The sequence below is a fragment of the Staurois parvus genome, unplaced genomic scaffold, assembly GCF_062004578.1.
Source record: "Staurois parvus isolate SC_StPar_1 unplaced genomic scaffold, SC_StPar_1.0 ptg000001l, whole genome shotgun sequence".
NCBI lineage: Eukaryota > Metazoa > Chordata > Amphibia > Anura > Ranidae > Staurois > Staurois parvus.
Window position 1 is genome coordinate 7,507,501 of NW_028317797.1, and position 20,648 is coordinate 7,528,148.

Consider the following 20,648-nt stretch of genomic DNA (forward strand, 5'->3'; position numbering starts at 1 on the left):
TACCCAACTAGTTCTCCTTGGGACTATATTACTTGTGTGTCTTGGGATCCCTTGCCCTGGGATGTTCTTAGGACAGCAAGGTGGATGAGGAGATTTTCATCTGGGTTTTGAGGAGGTTTAGAAGGACCAAGTGCTCCTTACAAAAATTGTATGCTGATTCTTCAGAAGATTAGAGCCACTCCTGAAGGAGTAGATAGCCTAAGATCTGTTCTTTTGTGATTTTACAGGATTTATTTTTGCACCTAAGAGGTTATACTTCCAGTTGTTTCAGTTCCATTGTGCATCTCATATACCCGTAGACCCTATCCAAGTTGTTAACCCCTAATAAAACAAAAACCAAGCTCATGGGCTGTTTTCTGACTGTGGATGAAAGTGTGGAAAATGCGTGTTGCCTGGCTGTGCAGAGCTTAGGGGGACCCAAAGACTCAGCAGCCCTCAAGAGGATAATCCCACACTAGGCTCAAATGAGAGCAATTTATTGGTCACATGACAAGCAGTGGAAACTTTTGGAGCTCTAACCAACTGTTTTCTCAGGCAAACAGTGACCAGCAACCATTTTTTTTGGACTCATACATTGCAAAAACAGGAAAATTGTATTGCCTGAGTCTCCCAACACTGAAGTCCTCCACACATTGCTCCTATCTCCACAGAGCAGCATAACTGTTCTTGAACCCCACAGCATGTTACTCACATGATGACGTTTGCTCCATTTCCTCCTTGGCCCATACACCCCCTCAGCTTCTCCACCCATTCTATATATTTCCAGTCTAAGTATAAAAAAACTTCCAAAAGGGCCCAGCAAACTGTAAGTACTGTACATGGAATAGACTCCCCTCAAGAACTAGTTCTAGCTAGCTCAGTTGATTGTTAAAACAATTAGATGCATTTCTAAATTCACAGATTATAACTGGCTATTAACATTTACAAATAATACTAGAGATTTTTGAACCAGGGAGTAATTGATCATTTGAAGGGGTAATGAAAAATTGTTTTTGACCTAATCAAACTGTTGATGCTCCTTCATTGTGTTCATTGATTATCAATGGACACCCAAACAGCTCTTTTTCCATTAAGTAGTCAAACACATTATAATTTGATTGCAAGATCTTCAGAAATATCTTCTTTTTACACTACATTGCAATGCAAGGACCTGCTTACACATTCCATGCAATTTATTTCAAATAAGGTCAGCCTTTTCAATACCTAGTTGTTGATGAATTTAAAAAGCTGTACAATTAGATTGATTGTGTGGAAGTTTTAATCCAAGTCTAGAAGAAGACCAAAGGCAATATGAATTCACATTATTGGGTGCAGGGGATAGTTCCCAGGCAGGAACATGCTGTCTGCTGTGTGGCTCAAAGTTTTTATGAAGAAGTGACATCATCTGACATCATTGTTTGAGGCTTGTACTTTGTTCCTCTCTTGGGATTAAGAACATGGGTGGGCTCCTTTGCTGGTACCCAGAGCATTCACAGAGAATGAGAGGCTTTGTCTATGGAGCGATGCCTCTCGGTTCAGATCATCTAACTGCACACTATTGTGCTTATATATGCAAAATGTGCCAGGAAGAACATTTCTTGTTACCCACAGTTACAATTTTTCATGTGTACAGTCCGTGGTTTGAAGATAAAACAAAAACACTGACTTGCTGATTGAGGCAATGAGATGTTCTGTTAAAGTGGTTGTAAAGGCTGAAGATTCTTTACTTTCATGCAGTCTATGCATTAAGGTAAAAAACCTTCAGTATGCAGCCTTCCGTTCCCCAACCCCCCAATACTTACCTGAGCCTGATCTCCAGCGATGTGTATGACAGTACTGGCTCTCCAAGCTCTCTCCCGCCTCCTCCCTGCTGGCTTAGGGACAGCAGCAGGAGCCACAGGCAATAAGGAGGGGGGTGGGGCTAAGTCCTTAAGTCCTACTTTGTGTGTCAATGGACACACATAGAGGGGCTCGGGAGCGAGCATGAACAAATTTTCAATAGCAATTGGTTTGCTATGGTGGGCACTGGGCAAGGGAGGAGCCATAAGCACCAGCGGGGGATCTAAAAAGAGGAGGCTCGGGGCTGCTCTGTGCAAAACCATTGCACAGAGCAGGTAAGTATGACATGTTTATTATTTTTAATAAACCTTTAATAACACATTTTTTAAACATACGCACCTATGCAATGGCAGGGAAATTTCCTAATTCTGCTTCCACATACCTGTTATTTAGCAAACCATTGAGAGTATTTAACCATATCAGTAATGTGACTACATGTGCAGGGTTTGCTGGTTACTGTCTGTATTCATGGCTTTGTCGCTTGCCTGAAAGCACATGCAACCATTACCCAGCAGATGCCGTCCCAGGCCTTCACAGCTGGATCTCATTTCATTTCCAGGAACACTCACAAGGATTAACATAATTTAATATGAAAGTGCTACAGTTTGACTTAATAGCGCAATCACAGCAACCGGAAATGCACCTGCAATCCAGAAATTGGGTCATTGGCTGGCTTGCAAGTCCATTAAAAAGAATTAGTGTATTTGCAGACTTTTAAAAATTATGGCAAAGTATATATATATATATATATATATATATATATATATCTCACAACAACATTTTAATAGAACTTACAATGAGCAGCTGTTGTAGTGTCAACAATGAAAATTTGCCCCCCAAAAATCCACTAATTCCGAGCTTGTAAGTCAAAGTGGATGGTTCAACACAGCCTTTTAAATTCATTCAGAATAGTTTGGCACAACAAATCTTGCAGCTCTCATAAAAGTATGAGAAATAATCTTTGCAGCAATGTAAACATACAGAGCATGAGAAAGAACACACTGATCTAGTGCATTTAACACAACTTTAATTGGATAAAACCATAAGTTGATCAAGGTGTGTGGAAGTTATGTAAATGGCCTGGCTGTTTGTGGGATTTACCACTAGAAGAAACAGTAGTTTTAGATATATATATCTAGATACAGCCTTGTGTTAGCACCTTCCCCCCCCCCCCCCTTTGGGCAGTATTTCATGAAACTGGAAGGGACCACCTGTTAGTCCCATTTGGGACTGGTGGTAGTGGTGGATCGAACATGCGTTCCTTTCCTTCTGCTTGGAACATTATGGACTATACCTTGGATCACAGTTTTAGTGTGCAATACAATTATGGTACCTATCTTTCATATTTATTTTTCTCTTTTCTAAACTTCTTCTGAGTATGGTTTTTCTATTGGATAGATGTGCCCTATTTTTGGCCTACTCCTATACTGGTTCTGGTTTCACTTCTATTTTTTATTTATTTATGGACTCAAGTGTTTAGTTTTCATTAGTATATTGTTGTCCACATACTTTTGTTTTTTCATTGACCTCTTTGGTCTACTGAGCAGCTACAGGGTATATACTTTTTATATGTGGGCAGCACAGTGGCTAAATGGTTAGCATTTCTGCCTGGCAGTACTAGGGTCGTGGGTTCGAATCCCAGCCACGGCACCACCTGCCTGGAGTTTGCATGTTCTCCCTGTGCCTGCGTGGGTTTCCTCCAGGTACTCTGGTTTCCTCCCACACTCCAAAGACATGCTGGTAGGTTAATTGAATCCTGTCTAAATTGGCCCTAATATGTGTATGTATGAATGTAAGTTAGGGACCTTAGATTGTATGCCCCTTGAGGGTTAGGGACTGATGTGAATGTACAATATATATGTGTAAAACGCTGCGTAAATTGACAGTGCTATATAAGTACCTGAAATAAATATGTATACTTATACACTCATTTTCTTAGTAATGATAATTCATAATTTCACAGATAAAACTGATATCTTCTGTGGGCATTACTATGGATCATCTTATCAATTTTCAGTCTGCCTTCCATTTACCCCTCTTGGTCTATGCAGGTCATACTACCAGTCTCTGGGGCAGATGTCCTGAGGACTTCATATCCCCGGTGCTGTTATTTAATTCTTTTAGCTACTTTGTACGTACAAGGGCTATATATATATATATATATATATATATATACACTTCTTTTTTGGGGGGGTGCATTTGTGTGGCTATACCATACAAGTATTTATTAGCATTTAATTTCTTGCAGATATGTACTTTGTATCTGCTTCTGAGGAAATGGACTGAGATCCAGAAAACGCGTCAAGCTTTGGATGCAATGTGTTACAGAATCAGGTACTACTATCTGGACTACATACAAGAGCAATGTAATCACAAATTAATTGATTACACTGTTCAACAATTTTTTATTTTTTGCCAGTTTTGGAAACAAAAGGATCCATTTCTTAATGAATTTCACATTCTGAGTTCAAATATAACAATGAAATTTGTCAATTGGCTCTAGTTTTTCTGTAAACGGAAAGTTTTCTACTATAGGCGTAATGACTACATAATGCACAATAATTATATAGATAGATGTCTTTCCACAAATATAAAGCAAGTGATATTGACTACATAACAAAGCCTAAATGGCATAATATATTGCATAGGATTACCAAGAAACATTATAGCCATAAGCTAAGTTGAATCATTTTAATACTTAGGATTCTCACTAGTTTTGTCTTCAGTTTGTGTCGGTTTTGCTTCTCTTGGCTTTTCTCTTGTATTCGAGGAAAGGGCTATCTCTTACAACTGCACGTGACTACACGCTTCAGGTTCTTCCTCACTTGACTCAACCACAAAGGATTCTGGTGCTTTAGGAATTGGTAGCCCCTCTCCATGAGGAACTGGACGTATTGCCGATGGAATATTTGGATAGTGCACAGATAACTTTTTCTTCTTATTTAGCCCTTTTACAATTGGAGGCACCATACAAAAGTAACAATTACTAACATGATCTGTTGGCTCTCTCCAAATCATTGGCACAGCGAAAGCCATAGATGCCTTTTTTCCATTCAACCATTGCTCCAGTGCCGTCCCACAAGAATTGCAGCATATATGTGGTGCCCAGCTCTTGTCCTGGTCTCCTATCTTGCAGCCAAAATACAAGTTGTAGGCTTTCTTAATCATTCCTGTTATCCTCCTTTTTTGTGAGATAAAAGTTATTTCACCGCAGATATAGCAGAAATTATCTGCTTTATTCACACAAGTTCGAGGCATTACTGAGTAGCCTATATAAGCATAAAACGAAATGTAAAGACGCTGTCGAACTACAATCAGCTACAGATACTGCAGCTTTTATGCAGTGAAGTGATGCAATTAAAGGCTAATATTGCATCATCTCAGTATACATGCAATTTTCTATTGGTCACCAGTATCAATTGCGCAATATGCAGCTGAAGTTGCATCATAATTTTGAATGGCTTACGTCATTAGATGGGTGAATATATCATGGAAACTAGAGCCAATCAACATTTTTTAGGGTCATTTTCATTTTCAGCACCCCAAAATTATGTAAGATTAGCTAATTTTATGCCCAAAACTTTTTACCTGTTGAACAGTGTTATTTTATGGTCATGTATGATTTCTTATTACAAATCAGCTCAATATTATTCTTAACTGGATTTTACCTTAATGAGATCTGTATATATGGAATAAAAAAATTGCAATCATATGTAATGATCACGTTATCATTTTAATGTGTTGCATTGCATTTAAATTCCCATTTACTATGCTTTGTTTTTGGATATATGGGTTTAGGGATGGAAGTGCACCACTCTTTTCGGTGCTCTAGATCACAATCTTCTTTCACAGGGGTGTAGATAAAGGGGGGGGGAGGTCGGGGGGGGGGGTCTGAACCTCCTCCAGATGAGAGTTGCCAACCATCTCTGCACCCCTCAAAATGTTCACTCGCTCGCGAGTGGAAATAAGGTGGGGGGTGAGCAGCACCGGGACTAGGGGTGTGTGGGAGGGATGGCGGTGGGGGCGGTGACAAGCAGCGATCTCCTGTATGGCTTTCAATAAAGCAGCTGGAAGCCACGGGATGGAGAGGAGGAGAATCGGCTTCCAGCAGCTTTATTGAAAGCCATACAGGAGATCGCTGCTTGTCACTGCCCCTACTGCTGCACAGAACCTGATCATTCCATTTTCTTTCTTTTAAGCAACACAGCAGAACAGCTTCAATGACGGTATAATCATTCCACAGTCTGCATTCACGCTGTTTCTGCCAGGCCGGGTTGAGGCTGACAGCGTCTGTACAGAGCTCTATTACTACACAAGGCAGCTCATTGAGCACAGCACGAGCTGCTGGCACTTGTCCCGCCCACCATTCATTTCCCATTGGCTTGCAGTGCTACTTCCTGCCTTGGGGGGAGGAGCTTTGCCTGGGTCCTGGAGCGTCGAACGCTGTGGCGTGTAGGCGCCAGCCCCAAGCATGGATGACCTCTGGCTGCTGTTGCTCTCCTCACTTCTCAAGATGTGTTTCTCTTTTCTATTTGGCTTTGTCTCACTGAGTGCCATCAGTCAGGCTCAAACTAACCCAATACTGCTTTGGCGCTGGTGGCAATGGCATTCTTCTCTTCATCAAGGTATTACCTATAGGTGAGAGACTGTGTGGCAACTGGCAAAGTTAGTGACTGAGCACTGAGGCTGGCCTGTCTTCTATAGATGTTGTGTTAGACCCTATTTACATCTAGCAATTTGAGATTGCGGGTGGAATCGCTGTGATTCTGCCCACAATTCCAAAACACACTGCAATACTGTCAAAATGCAGCATGCATGTCTGTGTGCCATTCATTTTTAAATGGCACCTAAACACAACTTGGTTTTGCTGTGATTGTTGTGTGATTTATCACACAGTAAAGCCTCGCACAGTGCAGTTTACTGTGCAATAAACCACACAACAATCACAGCAAAACCATCTCTGAGTTCTCACAGCCACTCTGAGCAGAGAGTGGGACTGTCAGTTGCCATTGTCTAATTGCTAAGAGGCTGAGCCAGATGCTGCTCCAGAGTCTGGATAGGATCCTGTCTTTAAAGTCAGGATCTTTCCCCAGCATGGACCAGCTGAGTTATTTCAGCCAACAGTGCTGTCAGCTGAAAACGGGTCACAGGAATACAGAACTAACTGCACTCCTGTGACCCACAAAAGTACAGCCAAAAAAGCTTTGGCTGTGCTTCTCCTTTAAGCATATGTGAACACTACACAGTAGTGGTTTGTGTTCTGGAGAAAGCCCTGTATGCCGGGTGTAATTCTTGGTATCTGTCCTTATTCTGTATGTATGGATCCTGCACAGTCCCACTTCTCCTGTCCTGTATACCGGGTGTAATTCTTGGTATCTGTCCTTATTCTGTATGTATGGACCCTGCACAGTCCCACTTCTCCTGCCCTGTATACCGGGTGTAATTCCAGGTATCTGTCCTTATTCTGTATGTATGGATCCTGCACAGTCCCACTTCTCCTGTCCTGTATACCGGGTGTAATTCCAGGTATCTGTCCTTATTCTGTATGTATGGATCCTGCACAGTCCCACTTCTCCTGTCCTGTATACCGGGTGTAATTCCAGGTATCTGTCCTTATTCTGTATGTATGGATCCTGCACAGTCCCACTTCTCCTGTCCTGTATACCGGGTGTAATTCCAGGTATCTGTCCTTATTCTGTATGTATGGATCCTGCACAGTCCCACTTCTCCTGTCCTGTATACCGGGTGTAATTCTTGGTATCTGTCCTTATTCTGTATGTATGGATCCTGCACAGTCCCACTTCTCCTGTCCTGTATGCCGGGTGTAATTCCTGGTATCTGTCCTTATTCTGTATGTATAGATCCTGCACGGTCCCACTTCTCCTGTCCTGTATACCGGGTGTAATTCTTGGTATCTGTCCTTATTCTGAATGTATGGACCCTGCACAGTCCCACTTCTCTTATCCTGTATACCGGGTGTAATTCCAGGTATCTGTCCTTATTCTGTATGTATGGACTCTGCACAGTCCCACTTCTCCTGTCCTGTATGCCGGGTGTAATTCCAGGTATCTGTCCTTATTCTGTATGTATGGACTCTGCACAGTCCCACTTCTCTTATCCTGTATACCGGGTGTAATTCCAGGTATCTGTCCTTATTCTGTATGTATAGATACTGCACAGTCCCACTTCTCCTGCCCTGTATGCCGGGTGTAATTCTCGGTATCTGTCCTTATTCTGTATGTATGGATCCTGCACAGTCCCACTTCTCCTGTCCTGTATACCGGGTGTAATTCCAGGTATCTGTCCTTATTCTGTATGTATGGATCCTGCACAGTCCCACTTCTCCTGTCCTGTATACCGGGTGTAATTCCAGGTATCTGTCCTTATTCTGTATGTATGACCCCTGCACAGTCCCACTTCTCCTGTCCTGTATATCGGGTGTAATTCCAGGTATCTGTCCTTATTCTGTATGTATGGACCCTGCACAGTCCCACTTCTCCTGTTCTGTATGCCAGGTGTAATTCTCGGTATCTGTCCTTATTCTGTATGTATGGACCCTGCACAGTCCTACTTATCTTGTCCTGTATGCCGAGTGTAATTCTCGGTATCTGTCCTTATTCTGTATGTATGGACCCAGCACAGTCACACTTCTCTTGTCCTGTATGCCGGGTGTAATTCTCAGTATCTGTCTTTATTCTGTATGTATGGATCCTGCACAGTCCCACTTCTCCTGTCCTGTATACCGGGTGTAATTCCAGGTATCTGCCCTTATTCTGTATGTATGGACTCTGCACAGTCCCACTTCTCCTGTTCTGTATGCCAGGTGTAATTATCGGTATCTGTCCTTATTCTGTATGTATGGACCCTGCACAGTCCTACTTATCTTGTCCTGTATGCCGGGTGTAATTTTTGGTATCTGTCCTTATTCTGTATGTATGGACCCAGCACAGTCCCACTTCTCTTGTCCTGTATGCTGGGTGTAATCCTTGGTATCTGTCCTTATTCTGTATGTATGGACTCTGCACAGTCCCACTTCTCCTGTCCTGTATACTGGGTATAATTCTCGGTATCTGTCCTTATTCTGTATGTATGGACTCCGCCCAGTCCCACTTCTCCTGTCCTGTATGCTGGGTTAACAAAAAATACGTGACTGTGCTGCCTGCAACAAGATGGCACCCTTTGCCCATTAAGGTCGGCTCCAGTGCACCATCTTGTGGTAGGCAGTGCCTATTTTTAATCTGTAAAGGTTAAAAAAAAGTCAGTGAGTGTGTTGCCTGACGCAAAATGCTACCCTTTGGGCTATAATAGCCAACCATACTGAGCAGGTGCAAAGGGCACCATCTTGTGGTAGGTAGGTAGCACTCTCACTTTGTATCTGTTCAGTTTGCACACTATAATTGAGCAGGTGCTAAGGACAGCATCTTATGGCACGCAGTGCACTTTTTTTAACCTGTAAAACATTGCATAAAATTATGACACACACATTCAGTAGCCATACAGCTAGTATTACTTTTCATTTGGGGACATTTGGAGAAATTTATCAAAACGGGGACAGAATATGCAGACAGAATGTGGAGCAGTTGTCCATGGCAACCAGTCAGCTGCTGAACCCCCCACCAGAGCAAAAAGTTATCTAAGCCCCTGTTCTTTCAGTATATAGTTTTAGAGATTGCACATGGTCAATGCATATCACTTTTTCCTTCAGTATATAGTTTTAGATATTGCACACGATCAATGCATATTTTAGTGTTCTGTTTGTTAACAATGAATATTTGACCACTTTTTAAACTTGTATTAAAAAAAGACAGAGTGAATTGTTCATACACCTTTAGATTGAGAGCTTGTTCACACCAATGTGCAGACGTCCTTTTTTTTTTTTGCACACGTTCTGCAAGGGAACAAAAAATCAATTGTTCTCTATGTGCCCTGTTCACACCACAATACTAGTATCATGTGCAGATTTTTTCTGCTCAGGAATCTGCAAGGTATATAAAACTCATTTAAGTGTGCATGAAAACTGATATAAACCGATATATGCAAGTGAAATCTGCGTGTCAGTTTCCATCGGTTTTCATGCACATATGGTGTGAACGGGCCCTTAATAACCATGTTTAGGAGGGGAAAATGCTATATGGTCAAGGGGGGGGAGGGGGTAGTTAGAAGAGCCAACCTGCCATTTGCTCTAGAGTTACAAGCACAAATAGCACAATGCCAAATAATATCCACATTGGTAAAATGAAACATCTATTATATATATCCACCTTCCATTAAAATTTATTTCTCCCCTTTACAAAAAAAAGAAAATGATTTTAAATTTTAAAAAGGACATGTAATAAAATCGGTTAGATTTGATTTGTAGCCCAGCAAAAATAGTCATGAAAAAGCGCAACAGAAGTTCCAGACGGAGAACACAAATACGTCAAAACACAGTAAACAGACTAGGTTTATTTACTGCTGCTCAAGTAGTTTAAAAGATGTCATTTGACAGCTCAGATGTATAAGAGATGCAGACGTTTGACAGACAGCACAAATGCACACTAAACACACGATTCCTACTGAAATAGAACAGGAGTGTATTGTAGAAGGATGTATCAATCTTAGAATTCACAGTCGGCTTCAAAGTTGCAATAAAGTCATACTCGGTCTTCTGACAAATATGATATTATAACTCTGGACAATGAAATCATCATTTAGTATTTATTACCCATCATTGTACACTACAGAGGGTTGACTTATCCATACAGGAAATTTACTAAGACAGAACAGAATGGATCAGACTTAAAATTCAACTAAAGCGCTTAAATTAATTTGAGACACTTTTTCTTTGAATTTGTGCCCTGAAGTCAGAAAAATATCAAAATATATTTGTGATTAAGTGACCTGTGATTGCATTTTTCTAAAACAAATAAATTATATATATATATATATATGCACCACACACACACTCACACTGTGTGTGTGTGTATATATATATATATAAATATAGTCTGTATAAATGGAAATAAAAAGAATACAGCTGCGAGTAAGCTTATATCCACTAATTTCACATTGAAATTATTACACACTCTTCTTCATGTATAATAAGCATTCTTCCTCTGAAATATATTCATATAGATTTTTTGGCCAATGGAGAACCACATTAAAAGCTCAACACATACCTTAAAATCTGATTAAATGATCTCCTTTAAATCAACAAACAACTATATAGTGTAGGTGACTGTTTGGGTGGATAATACCTGGACTGATAGTTTAAGCGGGTCTTGCAGAATATTCATAAATATAAAGGATATAGTACATTCAGAATGGTGAGCTTAAAGTATATCTAAACAAAAAAAAAATAAAAATGTAAAATTTTGCTGATTAAAATTGCTTGGTGTGGTGGCTGCATTTGTTTTCCTTATCAAGCTTCTTTTGCTTTACTATCATCCATGTCCTTGACTTGTCTATGCTCTCATTTTCTCAGCTGTCAATTACGGCTGTGAGAGCTGGACACTACTGAAGCAGGATAGAAAGAAGATCGACTCATTGAGCTTTGGTGCTGGAGAAAGATTTTACATGTGCAATAGACATCCCATAGAGCTAATAGATCACTCTTGGAAGGGATCAAACCAGCTATGTCACAAGAAGCTCAAATGATGAAGTTGTGACTGTCCTAGTTTGGTCACACTATTAGAAGGGAGAGATCCCTGGAGAAGGAAATAATGTTTGAGAAGATCGAAGGAACCAGGTGAAGAGGGAGACCGACTACTAGGTTGCTGGACACATTTACTACAGCTGTGGGAATGAAAATGAAGGATCTCACAAGGCTAGCACAAAGCAGACTTCTTTTTAGAGCTTGTATTCATCAAGTCACTAGGACTCAGACTTGAGTTGATGGCACTTAATAATAAAATAAATACATAAAGTGAAGAGAGAACAAGCTCCATCTGATATGGCAGATAAAATATTTAACTATCAAAGGAATTGCACTCACAGATAAAAACAAAACAAGTAATGTTGTGGTAACTGCGTCATAGATGCTGGTCCCGGTCTGCCAAGTGGAAAGACCCTTGGGTCCTGCTGACAGGCTGCTCCTGGGTGGACATCATATGACAACTTCCCAGGATCGTTCCACGAACCCTGCTGTGGCACAATTTGTCACCCACTGTGTCCACTGGACACAGTGGATAACATATCAGTGTATTAGGCTGCTGCTGGTATCATGTGATAGCTGTGACCAATCACAGCAGATTACATGGTAATTGTACACAATGAATGGTTTCCATTTATAGTTGACTATTGTGTAGAATCTCTGTGATTGGTCAGAGTGATCACATGGTACAGACAGGTCCGATTAAAGTGCATCTGTACAATGTGAAAGCTGTGGCCAGTCACATCTTCACAATAGAACACAATGGATGAATGGATGTCATTCATAAAAAGTTGTTAAAAAACTGAAAATTGTGACAATTACTTCAAAAAACTCACCATACCTCTTAATACCTTAGACTGTCTACTTCCAAAAAGTGCTCATTTGGGTGGTATATGTATTGTCCTGGCACTTTCAGGCCTCAAGAAATGAGACGGGTAGTCAGTACATCAGGACTGATCAATTTTCATTGAATAAATAACATAAACTGATTTGGATTACTTTGACCAAATAAATTTAGCAGATTACATTGTGGCCTAAATTTATGAAGAACAATTATTTATTTGCAAAATTCTATAACAGAAACTAAGAAACACGCGTTTTTTCAAAAATTTTTAATTTAGATTACGAAAAGTAAAAAAACCTAGTGGTGATTAAATACCACCAAAAGAAAGCTCTGTGTGAAAAAAAGAATAAAATTTCATTTGGGTACAGTGTTGTTCCTGATCAACTGTCATTCAAAGTGTGAGAGCGCCTAAAGCTGAAAATTGGCCTGGGCAGGAAGGGGGTGAAAGTGCTCATTATTGAGGAGGCTAAAGTATATCAAAAAGAGAAAACTTTATCTAAGTTTTGGATAGAGTGACAATGGGTTAGAACACCTGTCTATTTTTAAAGCTTGAAAATATATCCTAATATACTGCACAGACTTCAAAGGACTCCTAAATAAGGGCAGTCATATGGCTAAACAGATATACTAAGTATCTCTAATGACAAGAGGAAGACAGAACACTGAACTGATAATCCAGATAGAAAGTTTACTGAAATTTCATATCAGCAACAGGTAAACAGCAGCTTTTTGAGGGCACGGCGGTCCTCTTTATCAAGGTGACAAGCAGAGTTCTTTACTTATCACCTTGACAAAGAGTGACACCGTGCCTTCTTTAAAAATTGGTGTTGTCTTGTTGTTGATATGGGAATTCAACCAACTTTCAATCTAGATTATTAGTTTTGTGTGCTGGTTGCTATTATTTTTAGTTTTTAATTGCTGTCTGTATCCCATAAGTGTGGGTGACCACAGTCACAAGGACTGAAAGTGAGGAACGATTCAAAATTTCTTAGCTTCTTTTCACCCATAAAGTACCAAGACTAACATACTGTCCTATAGATGACACAGTTATTTAAATTTAAAGTGTCCTTTATGTTCTTGGCTGTGTATGAAGTTATACAATTTAGCCCTTTACATTTGCTTTATAATTTGAAACCAGCTGCTAACAAAACTATCACAATCTCCCAGTTCAGTCTCTATTCTGCCTCCCACTCTGAGACCTGCCAGTTTGAAAATCCATCACAGTCTCACAGGGATTAACTCCTTGCTCACTCTGATTGTGGGGCCGCTGATCAAAGTAATCTGTTTCTGCTTTACAACAGGGACCTTGCCTGTCTGATCGTGAGAGAGTTCTTTGCCATGAGGTGCCATGTTGAACTTCCAGTGACCAGTATGAGAAAGCGAGAGCGATAACACCAAATGTAACACACCTGCTCCTCATTCACACCTGAGACCTTGTAACATTAAGGAGTCACGTGACTCCGGGGAGGGAAAATAGCAAATTGGGCCAAATTTGGACATTTTCACTTAGGGGTGTACTCACATTTGTTGCCAGTGGTTTAGACATTAATGGCCGTGTGTTGAGTTATTTTGAGGGGACATCAAATTTACACTGTTATACAAGCTGTACACTCACTATCTGACATTGTAGCAAAGTGTCATTTCTTCAGTGTTGTCACATGAAAAGATATAATAAAATATTTACAAAAATGTGAGGGGTGTACTCACTTATATGAGACACTGTGTATGATTAGTTTTTCCCCATTGATTTGATTAATGTTCTCATTGTGTATTGTTTATAAGTGCCTAGTCAAAGCTGTTTTTTCCAGCAGTTGATCTGAATTGAATTAATTTCCCTTACTAGATACTAGAAGAGAAGAAAAGATCGAAGAAGAACTAATGTGATTTCATGGAATGTCAGACTATCCCTAGATCTGCTGAATTGCTGAAATGATGGCAAATTGAATGGCATAAAAAAATCCCTTATACACTGTGCTCTAGTCACTCAGCACATTTGTACTCTGCTTAAAATGCAGGATTTTCCACCTGGAAATACATAACTAGATAAATAATACATGTGCACATATGGATTCAGGTTTTAGTTTTTCAACATTTAACTTGCATTTAAGATTGGAAGCAAATATGAGGATTTATCTCCTACAAGATATAATCTGAGCTTCATAGCTGAAAAAAAGTTGGTACATTTGAATCTTTTAGTTGCCTAGAGAATAGAGGATTCATGAGCAAAATGGAAAATGTAGGTTTTAACTATGTGCTTGAGTCTAGCTTCTTTATGAAACTGCATATAGCTTATGAAGGAGAATGTCACCTTTCACTTTTGAATATATAAAAGACAGGGCTTGAACTAAAGCAGAACTTCAAACATAGAGTTAAAATATATACAAGGGGACAGTCTTATCAGCCAAATGATTAGTGTTTCTGTCCATCAAGTCCTAAGCAGCTAACCAAGTGACCTGACTTTTCTTTACTACGGTTAGGCAACACAGATTGGTCACCTCCCTCTCCGCCACCTGTGCCTGAGACAGGATACTGAAGAAGCAGCAACAGCCTAATGAGGTCTTCTCTTTGCTCTTTTTTTATATTTGCCTGGAGTTCAGCTTTAATTTGTGTGCTCCTCCGTGAACATGGGGTACCAACCAAAGCTTTCCACTGACCAGACCTCTTCTTGACACTGAGGGTTGGTGCTGGTTACAATTTTGGACAAAATGGGTCTTATGATTAAAAATCATACTGAGTCCCCCTTTTCTGCATCATTATGTCAAGGGCTTGGTGCCATGTACCATGCACAGTCATGTTAAAGGATACTATACAATGGTGATATGGGCTATTATTGATTTTTTTTTACCTTAATGTAAATTAAGAGAATACCAAGGAAATGTATCCAACCCTCTCATAATAAGAGCACAAGTCATCAACTGTCCATATGTGTATTAATTAGCCTGCCTATACCCTCTGACTGGCAAACAGAAGTTGCAGGTTAGCACCGCAGTACATAAAGTTGGGTACTAAAGACCTTTGTTACTGAATTTAAAGTGAAACTGTCAAGGATATGGGCATTCAAATATTTACATATACTTAAAGTGGTTGTAAAGCCTAAACATTTTTTATCTTAATGCATTCCTTGCATTAAGGTAAAAAATTCTTAAGCTAAAGTATCACCCCCTCACCTCTGTTAATCTTCCTTGAGCCCTCATTTGATCCAGTGCAGTGCCCGTCTACAGTGGCTCTCTCCTCTTCTCTGCGCACTCATAGGCTTGGCTGAGAACAGCAGGAGCCAATACTTCCTGCTGCTGTCAGTAAACTCTTGTGATGAGGAATGGAAGCTGAGCCACACCATCTGTGTAAGACACAGGGGCTCGGGATCAGGCACACAGGTGTGACAAAATAGAAAGCAGCTTCCTATGGTGGCACACCAAGAACAGGAGGAACCAGGAGCGCCAACGGGGGACCCTAGAAGAGAAAGTTCAGGTCCGTTCTGTGCAACTCCATTGCACAGAACAAGTAAGTATAAACCTGTTTAACATTTCAGACGTTACAATCACTTTAACAAGCAGTCAATGGACCTTAAAACAAGCTTCCACTCTCCCCTGTAGCTGAAAGTACTGTGGAGAAATTAGTTCACTAAATATCCCAGCAGAAGCACCAAAGTTATCCAAGGATGGTACTCTGCTTGAGCTCCCGAAACTGAGCACCTAATGAGACCATTTTGAATGGTCTTACTTACACTGTTGAGTTATTTTATGGTATGTTATGTGATAAGTAGTAGGAGTAGCTGGAACATTTATGCGTGCTGAAAAACCCAAATCTCCCATGTAAACAGGAGCAGAATTAGGAAATATGTCAGGAAGATCTTGTTGGATTATAAAAGACTTATAAGGAGCCAATGACTAACTCAGCTCTCCATTTTACATTTATAATTAAAATGCTATGTTTGGGTGTTTTGACCATTACAGTATTATTCTGTATTGAATGTTAAAACTGAAACATTCATCTAAACTCTGCAAAAACAGGAGAACAGAGAAAACATTTGGCAAGATGAACTTCATAATGTTATAGAAGCAGAATAATTCATACAAAAAGAAATATACCCTACTGGTTGGCTGGCGGCAGCTAGCCATGTATAAAGCTTTGATCACACCATATGCAATTTTCACAGTTGCCACTGACAGCACACTGGAGAAACATGTCACATATTACTGTACATCAATTCACACAGACACATAATAAAACAACAGCAGGATCATTTCTCTAGTCTGGTCACTCAATATATGACCTCAATATGACTGTTCTGAAAGGGAACAATCCTCCTTGTGGACACTCATGAAATATTGACACGGGGTTCCTCTCTCCTTATCTGAGGTTTTGTCAACTCACCGAAAAGTGAGAATACTAATGATCATACAGCAACGTGTCTCTCATCTGTCCCAGGATCACTGAATTCTGACAGCTGCTCTCATGTGGTCAGCTACCTGACTGCTGCATTATATACAGTACATTGGCCAACTATTTGGCTTTATTTCATACGATATGATCAAGCATAGGTAAAATAATCAAACAACATATGAAAAGTGATGAGAATATAATATTACATCATGTTATTATGCATCATATTAAAGAATCTAAAATGGTTTCGGTCCTGTTGCACTTTTTTTAAGCAAAACTCCAGGCAAACAGCTAAATACACATAATAAACAGTGTATGTGTTTATATTAGTACAGGTACTTATATAGTGGTGTCAATTTATGCAGCTCTTTACATATATATTGTACATTCACATCACTCCCTAACCATCAAGGGACGTGCAATCTAAGGTCCCTAACTTACATTCATACATACACATACTAGGGTCAATTTGGACAAGATCCAATAAACCTACCAGCATGTCTTTGGAATGTGGGAGGAAACCGGAATACCCAGAGGAAACCCATGCAGGCACAGGGAGAACATGCAAACTCCAGGCAGGTGGTGCTGTGGTTGGGACCCTACTACTGTCAGGCGGAACTGCTAACCATTTAGCCACTGTGCTGTCATATATCTATCCATCTATCTATCTATCTATCTCTCTCTCTCTCTCTCTCTCTCTCTCTCTCTCTCTCTCTCTCTCTCTCTATATATATATATATATATATATATATATAGACATATTTTTTTTTTTATGGCAGCCATATATATACACAGTGCTCAACATAAATGAGTACACCCCAACAGATTTGTCAGAAAACCATTACTTTACTTTCAGAATCAACATTTTCTATTTTACACCTGGGGCGGACTGACAACTGATGGAGCCCCCGGGCAATAGGGGATCATGGGGCCCCTGTGTCCACGCCCACACTCAAACCACACGAAAATTAGCCTATGAAAGGTACCAGGGGCATCTCATAGGGCCCCATACTGACCCCGGGCCCTCGGGCAGTGCCAGAATGGTCAGTCCGCCCCTGGTTCTAATTTAGTAAACTCAGTTTTGTTCACTTCACGTGGAAAGTTTTGTCTACCATTTGGCACAAGTTCAGAACATTATAGCGTTCATTAGAATTACTGACCTTTCTTTACTGCAGTTAAAGTGGAGCTCCACCCAAAAGGGGAATTTTAAAGACTAGTCCCCCGCTCCCCATTAAGGATTGGCACCTTTGGGGAGCAGGTACCCGAAATTGACAGGTACCCACTCTCACTTCCGTTGCGATTGCATAGGTAGATGCCCTACCTCCCTTCCTCCCCATAGTCTCCTGGGACACATGACAGGTCCCAGAAGAATACGGGACCATTCAGACAGCACAGTGCTACTTGCACATGCACAGTGACCACACGACTGTGAAGCCGCAAACTGTCATATCTGGGTGCCCAGGGCCATGAATAAGGGGGTACCACCAGTCCTCCTGTATGGGGCCCAGGCCAGCAGGGGGGGGGGCTGAGTAAATCAGATGTGGGCAGGAAGGGTGATCGGCACTGTGGGTGGGAGGGGGATATTACTGGAACTGTTCCCCTGTATGGCTCTCTCTGCAGCAGCTGAAAGTTGGCTTCTTCTCTCCCTCCTGCTGGCTTTCAGCTGCTGCAGAGAGAGCCATACAGGAGATTGGTTCCAGTAATTGTCCCCCACTGCCACACTCATCGCCTTGCCTGTACACCATAAGTTTTCCCCTGCTGCTCAGGCCCCCCACCGCCGTAGTACTGCCAGCTTCCCCCCTCTCCTTCCCACCGGCAGCTGCAAGCACACAATAGGATCCTTCAAGATGGAGAGTGGGGAAAGGTCTGATAAGTACGTCACAATTACCAGCCTCTTCCTTTGCTGAATGAAAACGATGAGAGGTCAATACCGTTTACTCACTGTGTTCATTCATACCCGAAGCACAGTAAACTGTGGGTTTTTTTAACGGGGGGGCCCTGTCAAGTTGGCTGTATGGGCCCCCGTGGTTTCTAACAGCAGCCCCGTGGGTGCCCAAACTGAAGATGCCAACGCCGGGAACACCGGATGGCGGGTGAAACGGGCTGCGAGGAGGACACCACGGGATCGAGGGACAAGTGAGTGGCTCTTTATTTTAAAGTCAGCAGCTATAGTTTTTGTAGCTGCTGGCTTTTAGTTTTTCACAGTGTGACTGGAAATTCGCTTTAAGAAACGCAGCGAGGTCACCTGCCTGCCTGCAGCCTGTGATTAGACAGAGAAGGAGCACCAACAGACTGTTGAGGTCATCTCTCTGCTCTCTCCTCCCATTGGCATGTTCCTTGTGAGTGCTTGGAAATTCAGCACACCTGATTGGCTCCCAGTCCTGACCCTCCTTCTCACAGTCTGAGTGCTGCTGCACAGGGATTCCAAGGTGCTATTACCGAGTCCAGATATTTACACTATTTACATTTACAATATATTTACTTTTTTAATAAATATATAACTGTACAGTATTTATTGTTATTGTATTATCTACTTGGAGTTCAGCTTCAGGGTTCATGTCCAAAGTTGTCTTCCTGCGTTTGATGTGCATATAGATCAGGTCCTATTGACTTTAGTTGAGCAGTTCAGGGGACAGATGGAAGTTCAGAGGACAAATGGCAGTTCAAGGGGCTGCATTTGATCTGCTTTGAATTGTGCTGCATTCCATTGGATGTAGCAGATCCTAATGAGTTGCATGTGAATTGCATGCAATGCAAGTAAAATGCAGCCTTTTTTTGTAAATGTGCTTTGCCTAAACAGCTAACATGGCATTGGACAAGATCGCCCATCGACATGAGCCCTTAACCACTTCAAGTCTGGCCACTTTCACCCCCTTCCAGTCCAGGCCAATTTTCAGCTTTCAATGCTATCACAATTTGAATGACAATTGCATGGTCATGCAACGCTGTACCCATATGAATTTTTTAGCATTTTTTTGAGACAGATAAGACTTTATTTTGGTGGTATTTATTCACCACTGCAATTTTTATTTTTTTTCTATATAAATGAAAATTCCAAAAAGTTATAAAATTTTGCAAATAAATAATCTTTGTTCATAAATCATAAATCCCCTCCCTGGGTCTCTGCCTTTTTGGTTGGCTGTGGCCCCATTCCCTCCCTCTGATTACATCTACCTACTCCCCTTGGGACCCTGCCTTTGGTGGGTGGCTTCTTCCCCTTCTGTCCTTCTGTCCCCCCCCTTCCCCCCATGCGGGGTGTGGGAGCTGCCCTATAGCACATTCCCTTTTGGGTGAGTGTGTTCCGTGTGGGATAGCCCCCAATATATGTCCACCTATGGAGGGGTTATTCGATAGGTATTGTCTCTGGCTCACAAACTGATAAGATGGCTTATCAAATTGATGAAGAGATAGAGAGGGAGATGAGGGCAGCCTTTTCGAAAGATGAACTTTAGATGTCCAATAGGAATAAAAATTTTAGACAGGCATTTAGGACACATAGTAACCTGATGTTCAAACATTTGAGGTGGAAGTGGAATATTGTTTTCTTGGAGTCTTATGTGGAATCAAATATGATCCGACAGGGACTCAGGGAAAGAATTATTCCAGCAGAACATTTACATAATGAGCAGTTCTTAAAGAATTGGCAGGAAGAGGCAATCATACACGGTATACATATTATGCAGATGATAATTGAAGAGGAAAAAATACAACTTAAAGAAATAGAGGAACAGTTACATGAAAGTGTAAAAGATCTGGAAGGATACAAAGATCTAGATGAGTTTGACTTTGAATCTGGACAAATACAGGACCTACAGGGAAGAAGGGGTAGGAGTAGGTCTAGGAGTAGACATAGATTGTGGAATAAGGATGGAACAGCACCAGATGAGGAAGCAGTTTTAAACAGTATATTTTTTAGGAACCCCAGGAGAAAGAGGAAAAAGGAGGAGGAGGAGATATATCATTCAGAGGGGG

At 41.0% G+C, this 20,648-nt stretch overlaps 1 protein-coding gene across 1 annotated transcript in view; it reads right to left on the reverse strand.

Moving 5' to 3' along the window:
* Positions 1 to 20,648, reverse strand: part of LOC149474766 (uncharacterized) — a 1,567,000-nt gene that overhangs the window by 252,560 nt on the left and 1,293,792 nt on the right. The gene's annotated exons all lie outside the window — the stretch shown is intronic.